Raw genomic sequence first — 14,700 nt, 5'->3', positions numbered from 1 at the left:
TGTATGGACCAACAAACGATATGACCTCTTTCACTGGAATGTTTGCAAGATGTGTGAGCTAATGTGATAATGACACATCTATCATATTTCTCGGTGGGACACGTTATTTGGTTTCATTAATATCCCTTTCATTTCTTATCACTCCCTCTCGTATGCCAACAAAACGTTATTTAAACCAAAACTCATGAACGCAGCTAGAGTGTCTTGAATTTCTTACTCGCGTTGTTGGATTCTATGTGCAGGTCAGGCAATACCTCCCTGTAAAGGTCTCCTTGATGGCCCAGACAGGAGTTAATGTGTTCCTCCATCTGTGTTATGAGCTCATTTGGACATCACGGTTACATTCTCTGAAGTACATGCACACCCTTAACAAACCGCATTCCCTGTAGTAAGCATATATCATGAGGTAATATAATCCCTCATTTCTGCATGTTTTCCCCAACGGAATATATCAAGGTGCCTGATATTTAATAGCTGTTTAATTATTTTTCACTGGAAATAAAAGTAATGAATAAATTATTATTATTAATCTGCTCAACTATGAACAGAAGTCAACCTAAATGTTAGGAAGGTGGAAGAGGAAAGGAGTTATCCTGTTCTTAATACAAATTTGATACTTTCCTAGATGAAATAATTATCACACCTTCTGAAAGAACAAGGTTCAAATTTGTAAGATATTATTGTATTTCTACAAAAACTGTATACAACTAAGTATTTCAGGCAAAAATATGTCTTATGCTAACTGGTACATTGATTAGACGTCCACATGCCTAATTAATGAAATCTAAAGATCTCTATACCTTGAGTGTCTCAATAAAAATCTGTTCACAAAATACTTTTCATAGATGATTAGGGGCTGCTAGGTCATTTTGCTCAGTTTTATTGCTTTTGACCTATCCAAAAATTCATTCTAATGCCAAGAGCACATCCTTAAAAGTAATACAATGGATTAGTAATTAGTGACCATTTCAAACTGAATTCTAACTGGCCAATAAGCATATGGAATTTGTTCAACAGCATTAATTATCAGAAAAATGCAAATTAAGAAACAAAATGAGATGCCATTTTATAGAGTCAAAAGTGGCTCAAATTTAAAAAGACCAGAGTAAATGCTTTTACCTCCTCAGGCTACTGTATCTTCCACCAAAGTCTTCCAAAGCATAGAGGAGACCTGTGGTCTCTACTTCTTCATGAGTCCATTCATCTTCAACTTCTTGCTATCTGGTTTCAGCCCCAAAACTCTACTCAAATTCCTCTTCTAATGGGCATGAATAATGTTCGTATAAAACATAAATCTTCTACTACTACCTTCTGCATCTGAAGCCATTAACCACTTGGCCTTTCTTTAAACCATTCTATATACCTACATGACATCATGGCTTACTGGAGTCTCTCTCTGGACATGGCTATTTTGACCAGAATCATCACATGGTAGAAACTGGGCCAATCAGGGCCTCTCTTGGGAACCGGGAATTGGAACATGGAGTTTGTCAGATCTTTTCAGGCATTTCAACAAGGAAGTGATGTGAAGTTGTGACCTGAGTGGACAACTTTTGAACTTTGTAAAAAATGAGCAGTGAACACTTATTTTCAGAAAAACAAAAGAATGCAATAATGAGAGAAAATATGGCCACAGAAGGGGGAAATGCCTTTGCTTCTGACTGTTCTCTAGGCCTCGGTCTGGGGCCATTTTGAGTTTTGTCTAAGGTATGATGAGATATCAGTTTCAATAAGTGTTCTCCTTTACAAAGAAACCCTAATGAGGTCCTTCACTGGCTTCTCCTTTGTCTTTTCAAATTTTTATTCCCTTTTCCTTCTAACTACCAAATAAATGTATCTGCACCTAGCTTCCCCTTTTTGCATTAGTTCCTAGCTGTGTGTTGGCCAGTTTTGTCTGAATGACCATTAATATCTCAAATTCAATATTTTTCAACTCATTTTCATCCATAAACTGTATTATCTAAATGTCTTGTACAATACTAATTTAAGATTTTAGTTATTTATTTGAGAGAGAGTGAGAGAGAGAGAGAAAGCATGAGCAGGGGGAGGAGCAGAGGGAGAGGGAGAAGCAGTTTCCCCGCTGAGCGGGCTCGATCCCTGGACTCTGGGATGATGACCTGAGCTGAAGGCAGCCGCTTAACCAACTGGGCCACCCAGGCGCCCCACATACAGTACTAATTAACAAAATCAACATTCTCCTAGTTATACAGACTGGAACTTCAGGACCTTTAATTCCTCTCTTTTTTATCGTCCCAAACTTCTAGCCAGTTCTAAATCTTATGGTCCTTAACTTCATAATTTCTGTCATTTCCCATACCTCCTTTCCAGATTTCAGAGCAAGCATCTTGGTCAGGCCCTTGTCAGTGCACAATTTAGGTCAATATCTTCTTTACAAAAAAAAAAAATTCATAAAAACCTAAAATTTTTTGTAGGTCCTAATATAGTCCAGTCATTATATTATACACATTAAAAAACATAAATTCACATAATCCTCACCAAAGACTTTTACTCTGGACTATTGATAGGACTTCCTAGCTGTTCTCGCCTCACCAATTGTGCATAAGTCTAGATGCATCCTGGTTCTGTAGTAAAAGTGAGAACTGCAAATTTTAATACATGTTGTACAACATGGCAACAGACCAAAACTTAGATGCTTTCCTAATTAGTATCCTTGCTCCTTTCCCCTTTAGAGTATTAGATGCAGTGCAATTCTCTTCACACAATGGAACTTCATTTGATTTTAACTCGGGTGAAAGTTAATTACTTATGCTTCAAAGCATGCAAGCAAAATGGGTGTGGCACTTATAACTAAAATTAAGATTAGTTTCTCACTAAAAGGAAATGCAATTTCTTTTTCCAGTATCACAGGTGCTTTTAAGAAAAACCATAAAGAAATTATTTCAAAATTCTTTAATAATTTTTTATTATGTTATCTTAGTCACCGTACAGTACATCCTTAGTTTTTGACGTAGTGTTCCATGATTCATTGTTTGCATATAACACCCAGTGCTCCATGCAATATTTCAAAATTCTTAAGAGCAAGACATGTTTTAGCTTTTTCAGCAAAGACAGAGCATGTTCCATAAAATAATAGATAATACATGCCACCTCAAAATATCAAGGCAATTCTTTAAAAATGTCTTATACTTTTTATTATGGACCACTAAATTATACATGTAGTCTCCACAGTTTAAAAGTAAAACATGCTTAGCATTAGCCAGGTCTTACCTCAAACAGCCTCTGGGAATAAATAATCACAAAGAAAGCAGTTGGTAACTTGATCTATGGCAAGTCTAGGTGCTGGTGTAAATTGAAATAAGAAAATAGAAAGAAATTTAAAAGGCAATACAAAAATTCATCTCTAATAACCATAGGAGTTAAAATATACAATATCTATCTATTCAAATTCAAGTTTTCCAAAGCCCCCTCTCACAAAGGAAGGGAAGCCCTTCCGACCTCCCACAAAACCACCCCAAGATTCAGGCTCTGATTGTACCTGTACTTGTCTGTTCCCCTGACTCAGTCCATAGCCTTCATTTAGGCTTTGATGACAACTAGAAAGCAAAGACCTAGAAGAATGCCTTGTGAAATTAGAGAGACTATCTTTGATACCCAGGAACCACAATCTGCTATTTTTTAAAACATTTTAGAAAAATAAATGAAAACGATGACACATAATCAGTGAGAAAACCTTCTGAGTAAAATCCTATGCTTTCAGCGAAAGAAGGACATAAAAAAAGGTAGCCCAGAGCATATGCACTCTCTGTACACCTTTGAAATTAAAATCAATGTAATCTCAATCATAATATTTGCACTCCAGCCTCCCATTGGAATCTACTTTCAGAACTAACGATGGCGTACCACAACTAAATCACTCTTCGGGACTAAATCACTCATTCTTTCAACTGCCAAGAGTATTGTGATCATCGCCAAAGGCATGTGATTAAGTCACTCTCTGAAAATGGCCCATGGCCAAGGGTTTATTACCTCTCCTCTAGGGCAACCCATAGCCAATGACTAATCGATGGGAATGTTCAGATACCTAGCCCCTGTGCTGTACTGCAGGGGCCAAGCCAGTAGCAGCTTCCTGTAGGATTAGCTAAAGCCTGTGTCACAAATATATTGCAGTTCAGCTTCTCCCTCTACCACATCCAAAAGGAGCTCTGCATATATACCTCTCTTTCATAGTCTATGTCCCAGGGAATCAGAGAATGGAAGTTGGTACCAAGGAAGCACTGAGGAAGTGATTCTAAACCGACATATTTTATCTGGATTTTTCTCTGTTAGACTGGCAATGAGAACCTAACTACAAATGCTATATGGAAAACTGATAGCCTATGGCATACGGAAGCAGTGCAATTGTTAAAATATTTACCAGTGGTGGACTAAGGGGTGATACCAGTGGAAGGAAACGGACTTGTGCGTGCGATATCTCAAGGTATTTGAGAAGTTGAGAAGAGGAGGCAATTACCACTATGGAATAGAACAGCTGATGTTGGGGCCTCCGGATGCAGTGAAGAAAGATAATCAAAGGCTAAACGTGATTAATCACCAAATTAAGGCTAAGTGTAAATACAACAGATGTGCATGTCACCAGATAAATAAATTCTCACCTCTTGCAGCAGATGCAGAAAACGCTGAGCACCAGACCCGGGAATAAATCCTAAGAGTGGTAGAGCTCCAGAGGTTTAATTCTCAACTTAGGCAGGTTGGCTATTCCAAGGTCAGGGCCTTAATTGGAAAAAAAAAAAAAAAAAAAAGAAGAAAAGAAAAAAAAAGGGACTGTGAGTCATGAGATGGGGACATCTGGGTTAATTCACTTGAAACTCTTGAATCTTCATATTCCCGGAAACACTCTGAGACTGCAAAAGAGGCCCACTCCCTATTAGCAGCTAGTGTTCCATCCTTGCTTGAAGACAATGCAGAGGTCTCTAACTTACAGGAAAATCTGCTCACTCTTCATAAAGACCTACCACAAACCCTCCCTTGGGCCTTGAGATGAATAACTAGGGTCAAGTTACAACATAATCCATTCTGAGTAAATGTGGAGTCTGTTGAGAGGAAAGAGATACATGCTGAAAAAACAGTAGGGCCTCCCCAACATATATGCACTCATATGTACTCACAGGAATTGAGAGAGTACTTATTAACTGGCATCTGTCAGTACTGGATCAATCGGGGGGTATAGAAAGTTAAATAGGGAGGAATGTATTGCTATGGAAGCACTCTCCTATGATACTGAATTTATCACCTGACAGGGACCACGAAGGCAGTATAACACAGAACTACAGTGGTTCTTGTAAACTTGGAAAAAATTATAGTCTGCACTAAGTAGAAATAATATGTAAATAGTAGAGAGAGGGATCATAAGTCTCAGAGAAGTGGATGTTCTAGAGTGGCTCTACTACATAAAGCCAAAAAACTCATCAGCCAAAAATCTTCCATAGGAGGACACATCATTTAACAATAAGTTTCTCAGTGGCATCATTGAACATCTCAGTGGTGGCTACCGTCTTTGGCTAAGGATGTTATGGAACTAGGCTCTAATAACAATGGCAATGATAGGATCGCAGAACAAACAAAGTTAGGTGATAGCATTTAACTATCAGAAACACAGTAGGTACAATTATCATAATAAGCTGCACTGTTGGAACGGCAGCCATGAGGCAACTCAGAGCTAAAGAAATGGTTAGGTTGCAATTCCTAGAGGTAAAGACAGATGCACACGCCTCCACAGATAACGTTTAATTTAGAAAAGCCAAAGAAACCATGGATCAGGAGGTTGAGGACAGCCTTGCCAATAAAAAGATAAATCTCCTACCCAGTTTCTGGACCTGAGCCAATACTCACATCCAGAACCTACTGACTGAAGGAGAGGCCAGGTCTCAATGAGGTTTGGACTTCGGTACATCATAACAAATGAATATGGTCATGATTCCCATAGACCTTCACCAAGGGACCTACTTGTATAATCATATTCTAGGAAGAGACTATCCAAACATCCTGTGGACTGTGAGACATAAGTCTGAGTTGACACTGATACTAAGTGACCTGAACACCACTGTAACTTACTTTTAGAGTGGGCGCATATGAGAACAGATACTAAACGTAGTCTTAGTTCAGATATGACTCTCACTGATCCACGGAGTCTGTGGACTCACCTACCAATAATTTCTTCAGTCTTTAAATGTATAATTGGAATGAATATATGTGGTAGTTGGCAGAACCTTCACATTGATTCCTTGGCCTGTGGGATAAGAGATATCATAGTGGAGAAGGCCAAGAAAGTAAATAAAAAACATTATCACTCTCTGGGGAATGCAGAGCTCAGTACTACACATAAAGATTTAAGTGATGCAGGGTCGTGGTCTCCATCATATTCATATTTAATTCATCTCCTTTAGTTTACCAGGTTTGCCCCTTCAAAAGCCACATAGATCCTAGAAGGTGAAAGTGGACTACTATAAACTCAACAAAGTAGTCACCCCAATTGCAGTTGGTTCACAGATGTGGTATCTTTGCTAGAGCAGATCAACATCGTCTCAGATACATGGTATATGGTCATTGAACTGGCAAATTAATCTTTTCTGTACTTATCAGGAAAATAGTTCAGAAGCAGATCACATTCAAGTGGGGCAGACAAAAATATACTGTCTTGCCCAGGAACTATGTTCATTCTGCCACTGGGACTTAGACCATCTGAGTATTCAGAAGCATATTTGACCACTACATTGATAGCCTGTTAACTGGATCCAGTGAGTAAATACTGGCAAGAAGGTGAACAAGAAGGCTTCAATAAGACATTTGAGCTCTAGAGGAAAATTATTCCTATGATGATTCAGAATTCCACAACAGTGCAGTTTTTCAGAGTAAGTGGTCTAGAGCATACCCAGATATCCTCTCCAAAATAAAAAATAAAACATTGCTTCAAAAGTAGTAGCCTCTGTGTGTTCTGGAAGTAACTAAACTATACTTGGGAATATTCCTGTAGCCCCTATACTGGTAAAATCAAAGGCTGACATGATTCATACACTATGGACAGAGACATCTGTGGTAAGAAGGAAAAAAAAAAAAGTCACTTTGTGGAATTATGGTCAGACCCAATAGGAGAATCACAATATTGACTCCCTAATTCTCAAGAAAGTTCATGCCATCTGCAGTGGAGACCTATGCACTATTCAAAAAAATATTTCCCAATCTACAACTGGGCCCAAATACATGCAGAGCACTTGAATATGTGGCATCAACTGCCCATGCTGCCAGGACAATTTATCATGAGCTTAGTTCTGTTTGACTCACCAAATCTAAGATTGGATGGACCCAATAGCAATCCATTATAAAATGGAAATGGTATACGTGGTATTACCAGGCATGAACACTGTCATGGGGCACAAGTAAGCTACTCAAGTATGCAGTATAGATCTTTGTCATCTGCCACTATTGCACCAATGCCTCTCCCTCAGAGTATATGCGTGGTGGGGGGGGGGGTGAGTGTGGGTGTGTGTGTGCGCATATGCACATGTGTACATGAGCATGCACACACACATACATACGCATATATCCTTTTTGGAAGATGTCCCATAAGGACAACTAGGGGAAGAAGAAAACAAACTGAGCTTAGTGTATGGATGTGTTGTCTCAGCACACAGGGGTCTCAATATGTGGGAAGTCCATGAAAATGGACTACTGCTACACCGTCCCACTTAACATGACACTGAGTGACAGCAGTGAAGGAAAATCCTCCTAATGGGCAGAATTTGAGGTAGGTTACCTGATCAGCCACTTTGTGTGGAAAGAGAAGTGGCCCATGGTAAGAATATATGTGGACTCATGAGCAATGGTGAATATCACTTGGATATTCACCTGCAAAAAGAAAAATTGGAATATCAAAGTCAAAAAGAGCCAGGAAAGAAGCATGCAGGTAGATTTAAGGAAAAGGACACAACATGGGAAAACTTTTGTTTTGCATACTGATGCCCACCAGAGAGCATCTGCCATGAAAGAAGCAATAAATAACCAAGTAAACAGAATGATTTGGCCAATCACAGCTGAGATGGAGATAATGCACGGACTCAACAGCATGGGCTGTTATTCACCAAGGTTGATCTAGGTACTGCTGCTTCTGGATGTTCAACCTGCCAGCAACAGAGAATGATGCTGAGCACCCGATATATCTTTCAACACCAACTAGCCACTTGGTAACAATTGATTACATTGAACATCTACTCTATAAAGGACAATGCTTCATTTTAACTGAAATCAACACAATTCCAGATACTAATTTGCCTTTCCCACCCACACAATTTCATCGTGGACCAAGAGGATATGCAGCAGTGGGCTCATGACTATGCATTTCACTAGTCCTATGACATCAAAATCCAGAAGCTTCCAGGCTGACAAAATTTAAAAATGGCCTTTGAAGAAATATTTGAAGGGCCAACTTGGAAATGATACCTTGATAGGATGGGACACCATACTTCAGAATGTAGTATACATTCTAAATCCATGATCATCCCATGGTATTTTTGTCCCCAGTAGATAGAATATATTTGTCTGGGAACCATGTAGTTGCCCTACTTATTATCACTCTTAATCTCCCACTTGGAGTATTTATACTTCCTATCCCTACGATTTTATTCTCTGTGATTACAGAGCACCTGGTTCCCAGAGGAAGACTGCTTCTATGATGACACAGTGAAAGTGCCATGAAATCTTAAAATATGGTTGTCACCTGGTCACTTTAACTCATGGCAGGAAGAACTGACCCTGATCATTAGGAGAGTGTAGGGCTGAAATTACACTGGGATAAGGAAGAATACATATGTCACCCAGATAAGCCACTAAGGAAACTCTTCATTACTCCCTGCCCAATTTTATGGTAAATGGATAAGCATGGCAAAATGACAAAGGGCTCAGACCCTTTAGGGATTATAATCTGAGTCATCCCACCAGTTAAACCACCTAGACTAGAGAAGCAGAGGTGCTAGCTATGGGAAGGTGATATCTACAATGGAAGGTACAGAAGAGAGATAATGTGTTGTGGTCTTGAGAGTAGCTGCAAATAAAAGTGCTCCAGTTATTCCGACAACCTTAATATAAGTTTCCTCACAAAAAGAGACAAGCCAGCTATTCCAGATGGTGTTAACTTGCCATATGAAGCAAGTGGATTTGAGTGGCATGCGCAGCAGACTATAATGGATGCCAGGATGTGATACCTTCAGGACCACGGTACTTAGCCCCCTGAGTCAACTTCTGGGAATGGCCCTCAACTGCAGGGAATATTTGTGAAACACCAGTTCACAGCTTTTCCATACCGTCCCTGAAAATGCCCTAGTTTTGACCTTTAGGTTATGTAACTCAACATCTACAAAATATATTATCTTTATTTTCACAATATATCATAAGTAGCAGAGATAGCTAATGGGTAACAAAGAATAATTATAGTAGTTGCCATTTAACATTTGCCAGCTCTGTGTCCCAGCACTATGCTGAATATTTTTTTAAATTATCTAATTTAATCATGACAACAATCATCCAAAAAATGTATTATACTATCCCTATCGTAGTTAGGAGAGAACTATGGCACAATTAACCACCATTCTTAACACCATAATTCCAAGAAGTGGTAGTGCCTACATTTTGACCACAGGATATGAAACACCAAAAGCCTTCACCTCATGTCACTATATCATACAATCTGCAAAATATAAAAAGTACATACTTATATCAGAGGAAAAATAATTTGAATTTAAACTGCCTGAATATCAATTTAAATATATTATTTAATATACTAAATATAAATATAGTAACTATTCTATTGAAAAGGCTCTATATAGGTATATTGTACTGAACGTCAGAAATTATTCTTGAGGTAGCTGTTTTGCTAATACAAAGCAACACAGAGAGCCAAGCAAACTGAAGAAATAGAGGTATATGTTCTAAACAAACAAAAATGATAAAACCTCAGAAAAAGATCTTAATGAAATACAGAGAAGTAATCTACCTGTTAAAGAATTCAAAGCACTGGTAATAAAAAAAAAAATGCTTGCCAAACTGGGGAGCAGAATGGATGAACACAGTCAAAGCTTCAACAAAGACATATAAAATACAACAAAGTACCAAACAGAATTCACAGAGCTGAAGAATAATAACTGGACTGAAAAAACACACTACAAGGGTTCTATAGTTGATTAGATGAAAGAGAGGAAAGGATAAGTCAGCTTAAAGATGGCAAAGTGGAACTCACACAATCAGAGCAGAAAAAATTTAAAAAAAAGAATGAAAGAAAGTGAAGATAGCTTAAGAAACTTATAAAACAGCCAATAGACTAACATTATCATTATATTGCTCCCAGAGCAAGAAAGAGCAAAAAGGGTAGAAATCTTATTTGGAGAAATATTGGCTGAAAACTTCCCTAATCTGGCGAATAAAATAGACATCCAGATCCAGAAAGCCCAGAGAGCTGCAAATAAGAGAAAACAGAGACACACAACATGACACATTATAATTAACATGTCAAAAGTTAAAGATGAGGAGAGATTATTAAAAACTGCAAGAGGGAAAAAAATCTTGTTATATACAAAGAAAGCCCAAAAGACCATCAGCAGAATTTTCAGCAGAAACTTTGTAGGCTTGAAGAGAGAGGCACAATATATTTAAAATGCTGAAGGGGAAGGGGAAAAAAAAAGCCTTGCCAACTAAGAATACTCTACTCGGCAAGATTATCATTCAGAATTAAAAGGGAAATAAAGTTTTCCAGACAAAAGGTAAAGGAATTCATCACATTAAACTGGCCTTAATAAAAATGTTAAAGGGACTTCTTTAAGCTAAAGAAATGGCACTAATTAATGACAAGAAAATGCACAAAAGTAAAAATCTCACTGGTAAAGATAAATTTATAGTAAAGGTAGTGACTTAATCATCTATAAAGCTAAAATGAAGGTTAAAAGATTAATAAAATTCACTAAAGCTACAATAATTAGTTAAAGGATACATAAAATAAAGGACATTGAATGTGACATCAAAAACATAAGCCATGGGAAGGGATTAAAAATGGAAAGTTTTGGAACGAGTTCATACTCAAGTTGCAGTCAACTTAAAATCAACCGTTGTACATATAGGATGTTATATTTGAACCTCAAGGTAACCACAAGGCAAAAACCTATAGTGGATTCACAATAGAAAATGAGAAAGGAATCTAAACATAATACTAATGAAAATCATCAAACTTTAAGAGAAGACAAAAGGAACAAGAGAGAAATTACAAAAACAGCTAGAAAACAACACAACGACAATAAGTACACTCCTCTCAATTATTATTTAAGTGTAAATGGACTAAATTCTCCAACCGAAAGACACAGAATGGCTGAATAGATTAAAAAAAAAAAAAAGCTCATTTATATGCTGTCTACAGAGACTCACTTTAGAAGGACATACACAGACTGAAAGTGAAGGGATATTAAAAGATATTCCATGCCAACAGAAATGAAAAAAAATCCGGTGTAGCTATACTCACATTAGACAAAATAGTATTTAAAATAAAGACTGTAGTAAGAAACAAAGATGGGCATTGGGCATTACATAATTATAAAAAAGTCAAACCAACAGGAAGATGCACATTTGTAAATATATATGGCATAAAAACACCTAACATAAAACACCCAACATAAAAACACCTAAGTAAATAAAATAAAATATCAACAGATCTAGAGAGAGAAAATGACAGCAATACAGTAACAGTAGGGGACTTTAACACCCCCACTTACATCAATGGATGTAAGTCACATCCAGACAAAAATCAATAAAGAAATATGGGCCTTAACAACATATTAGATGAGAGAGACATAATAGATATGTACAGATTTCCTCCAAAAGCAGCAGAATACATGTTCTTCTCAAGTGCCCATGAAATATTCTCTAGGATAGATCACATATTAAGACACAAAACAAGTTTCAATAAATTTAAGAAGACTGAAATCATATCAAGCATCTTTCCTTGCCATAAAGGTACAAAGTTTGAAATCAATTACAGGAAGAAAACTGGAAATACCACAAATATGTGGATGTTAAACAGCATGCTATTGAACAACCCATTGAGTCAATAAAGAAATCGAAGGAAAAAAAAATTTTTAAGACACCTAGAGACAAATGAAAATGGAAATAAAACATACTAATATACCAATATAAAATGGTCTAAAAGGGAAGGTCATAACAACACAGGCCTATCTAAAAAAAAAAAAAAAAGAAAAGAAAGAAAGAAAAGAAAAATCTCAAATAAACAATCTAACTTTACACTTAAGGGAACTAGAAAAATAAGAACAAAAAAAAAGCCCATAGTTAGTAGGAGGAAATAATGAAGATCAGAGTGGAAATAAAATAAAACACAATAGAAAAGATCAATAAAACTAAGAGCTGGTTCTTTGAAAAAATAAGCAAAATTGACAAACCTTTATCTCGTCTAACCAAAAAAAAAAAAAAAGAGAGAGAGAGAGCGTTCAAAAAAATAAAATCAGAAATGAAAGAGAAGTTACAACTGATACCACAGAAATGCAAAGGATCATTTAAAAGGCTATCAACAATTATATGCCAAAAAATTGGACAACCTAGAAAAAATACATGAATTCTTACAATCATATAATATTCTAAGACAATCAGGAAGAAATAAAAAGTTTGAATAGACCATTACTAGTAAGGAGACTGAAAGGCTTTACTGGTGAATTCTATCAAACACTTTAATATCTCTCCTTCTCAAAATTCCAAAAAATTGGAGAGAACACATTCGAACTCATTTTACAAGGCCAGCATTACTCTAATATCAAAAGCAGACAGGGACACCATACATTCACAAAAAATTACAGGATGATATCCCTGATGAACACAGATGCAAAAATCTCAACTAAATATTTAGCAAACTGAATTCAACAATACATTAAAAGGATCACATACTATGACCAAGTGAGATTTATTCTACGGATGCAAGGCTGAATCAACATCCGCAAATCGATCAACGTGATATATACCATATTAACAAAATGAAGGATAAAAATTATATGATCATCTCAGTAGATGTATAAAAAGCATTTGACAAAATTCCACATCCATTTATGGTAACAATTCTCAACAAAGTGTAGACAGAACATACCTCAACATAATAACAAGGATAACAGGAACAAGACAAGGATGCCCACTTTCCCCACCTTTATTCAACATAGTATTGGAAGTCCTTGCTAGAGCAATTAGGCAAGGGAAAAAAAGCATCCAAATTGAAAAGGAAGAAATAAAATTGTTACTTTGTGAATGACATTATTTTATATAAATAAAACTCTAAGGATCACACACACACACACACACACACACACATACACACACACACACACAAACTGTTAGAATAAATAAATTCAGTAAAGTAGCAGGGTACAAAATCAATATACAAAAATCATTTGTGTATATATACACCAGCAACAACCTATTAGAAAGAGAAATTAAGAAAACAATCTCATTCATAATTGCATCAAAAAGAATAAACTACCTAGGAATAAATTTAACCAAACATGTAAAAGACCTGTACCCTGAAAACAAAGTAACTAATGAAAAAATTGAAGATGACACAAATAAATAGAAAGCTAGTCCATATTCATGGTTTAGAATAATTAATATTACTAAAATGTCTATATTATTCACAGAAATTTACAGATCTAATGCAATCCCTATCAAAATTCCAATGGCACTTTTCATAGAGCTATCCTAAAATTTGTATAGAACCACAAAGACCCAAATAGTCAAAGCAATCTTGATAAAAATACAGAGCTGCAGGCATCATGATCTCTGATTTAAACATATTACAAAGCAATAGTAATCAAGACAATATAAAATCAGATGCGTAGATTAATGAAACAGAACAGAGATCCCAGAAATAAACCCACACATATATGATCAACTAGTTTACAACAAAAAAGGCAAAAATATACAGTGGGAGAAGGACAGTCTCTTCAATAAATGGTGCTGGGAAAACTGGGCAGCCACATATAAACTATTGAAACTAGGGGCACCTGGGTGGCTCAGTTGGCTAAGCGTCTGCCTTCGGTTCAGGTCATGATCCCAGGGTCCTGCATTAGGCTCCCTGCTCGGCGGGGAGCCTGCTTCTCCCTCTCCCACTCCCCCTCCTTGTGCACTTGCCCAGTCTCTCTCTCTCTGTCAAATAAATAAGTAAAATCTTACATCTGATAAAAGAATAATATCCAAACTCACAAAATTCTATAGAAAAAATACCAATTTAATTTTTAAAAAATGGGCAGAGGGCTGGGGCAGACTTTTTTCCAAAGAAGACCTACAGATGGCCAATAGTTACATGAAAAGATGTTCAAAATCACTAATCATCAGGGAAATGCAAATCAAAACCACAATGAGATATCACCTTACACTTGTAGAATGGCTGTCATCAAAAAGACAACAAATGACAAATGCCGGTGAGGATGTGGAAAAAAGAGGACCCTGGCACGCTGTTGGTGGGAATGTAAACTGGTGTAGCCACTGCGGAAAACAGTATGGAGGAAACTCATAAAATTAACAGAACTACCATGTGGTCCAACATACTCATTTCTGAGTACTTATCAAAAGAGAAAGAAAGAGAGAGAGAGAAATCACTAATTTAAAAAATATATATGTACCCCGTATCTTCATCACATTATTTATAGTAGCCAA

At 36.7% G+C, this 14,700-nt stretch overlaps 1 protein-coding gene across 1 annotated transcript in view; it reads right to left on the bottom strand.

The window, feature by feature from the left end:
* The window catches only part of UNC13C (unc-13 homolog C), a 631,335-nt gene that overhangs the window by 546,874 nt on the left and 69,761 nt on the right, over positions 1 to 14,700 (bottom strand). The window contains exons 4-5 of the mRNA XM_087859197.1: positions 4,614 to 4,731; positions 3,229 to 3,300 (exon numbers count right to left, since the gene is read on the bottom strand). The gene's annotated coding sequence lies outside the window, so the exon portion shown is untranslated. The remainder of the gene's footprint in view (positions 1 to 3,228; positions 3,301 to 4,613; positions 4,732 to 14,700) is intronic.

The sequence above is a fragment of the Ursus americanus genome, chromosome 36 (assembly GCF_024610735.1).
Source record: "Ursus americanus isolate L20-20 chromosome 36, mUrsAme1.1.p, whole genome shotgun sequence".
NCBI classification, from domain to species: domain Eukaryota; kingdom Metazoa; phylum Chordata; class Mammalia; order Carnivora; family Ursidae; genus Ursus; species Ursus americanus.
The sequence above is the reverse complement of the archived record's forward strand: the minus strand, read 5'-3'. Positions and strand labels throughout refer to the sequence as shown.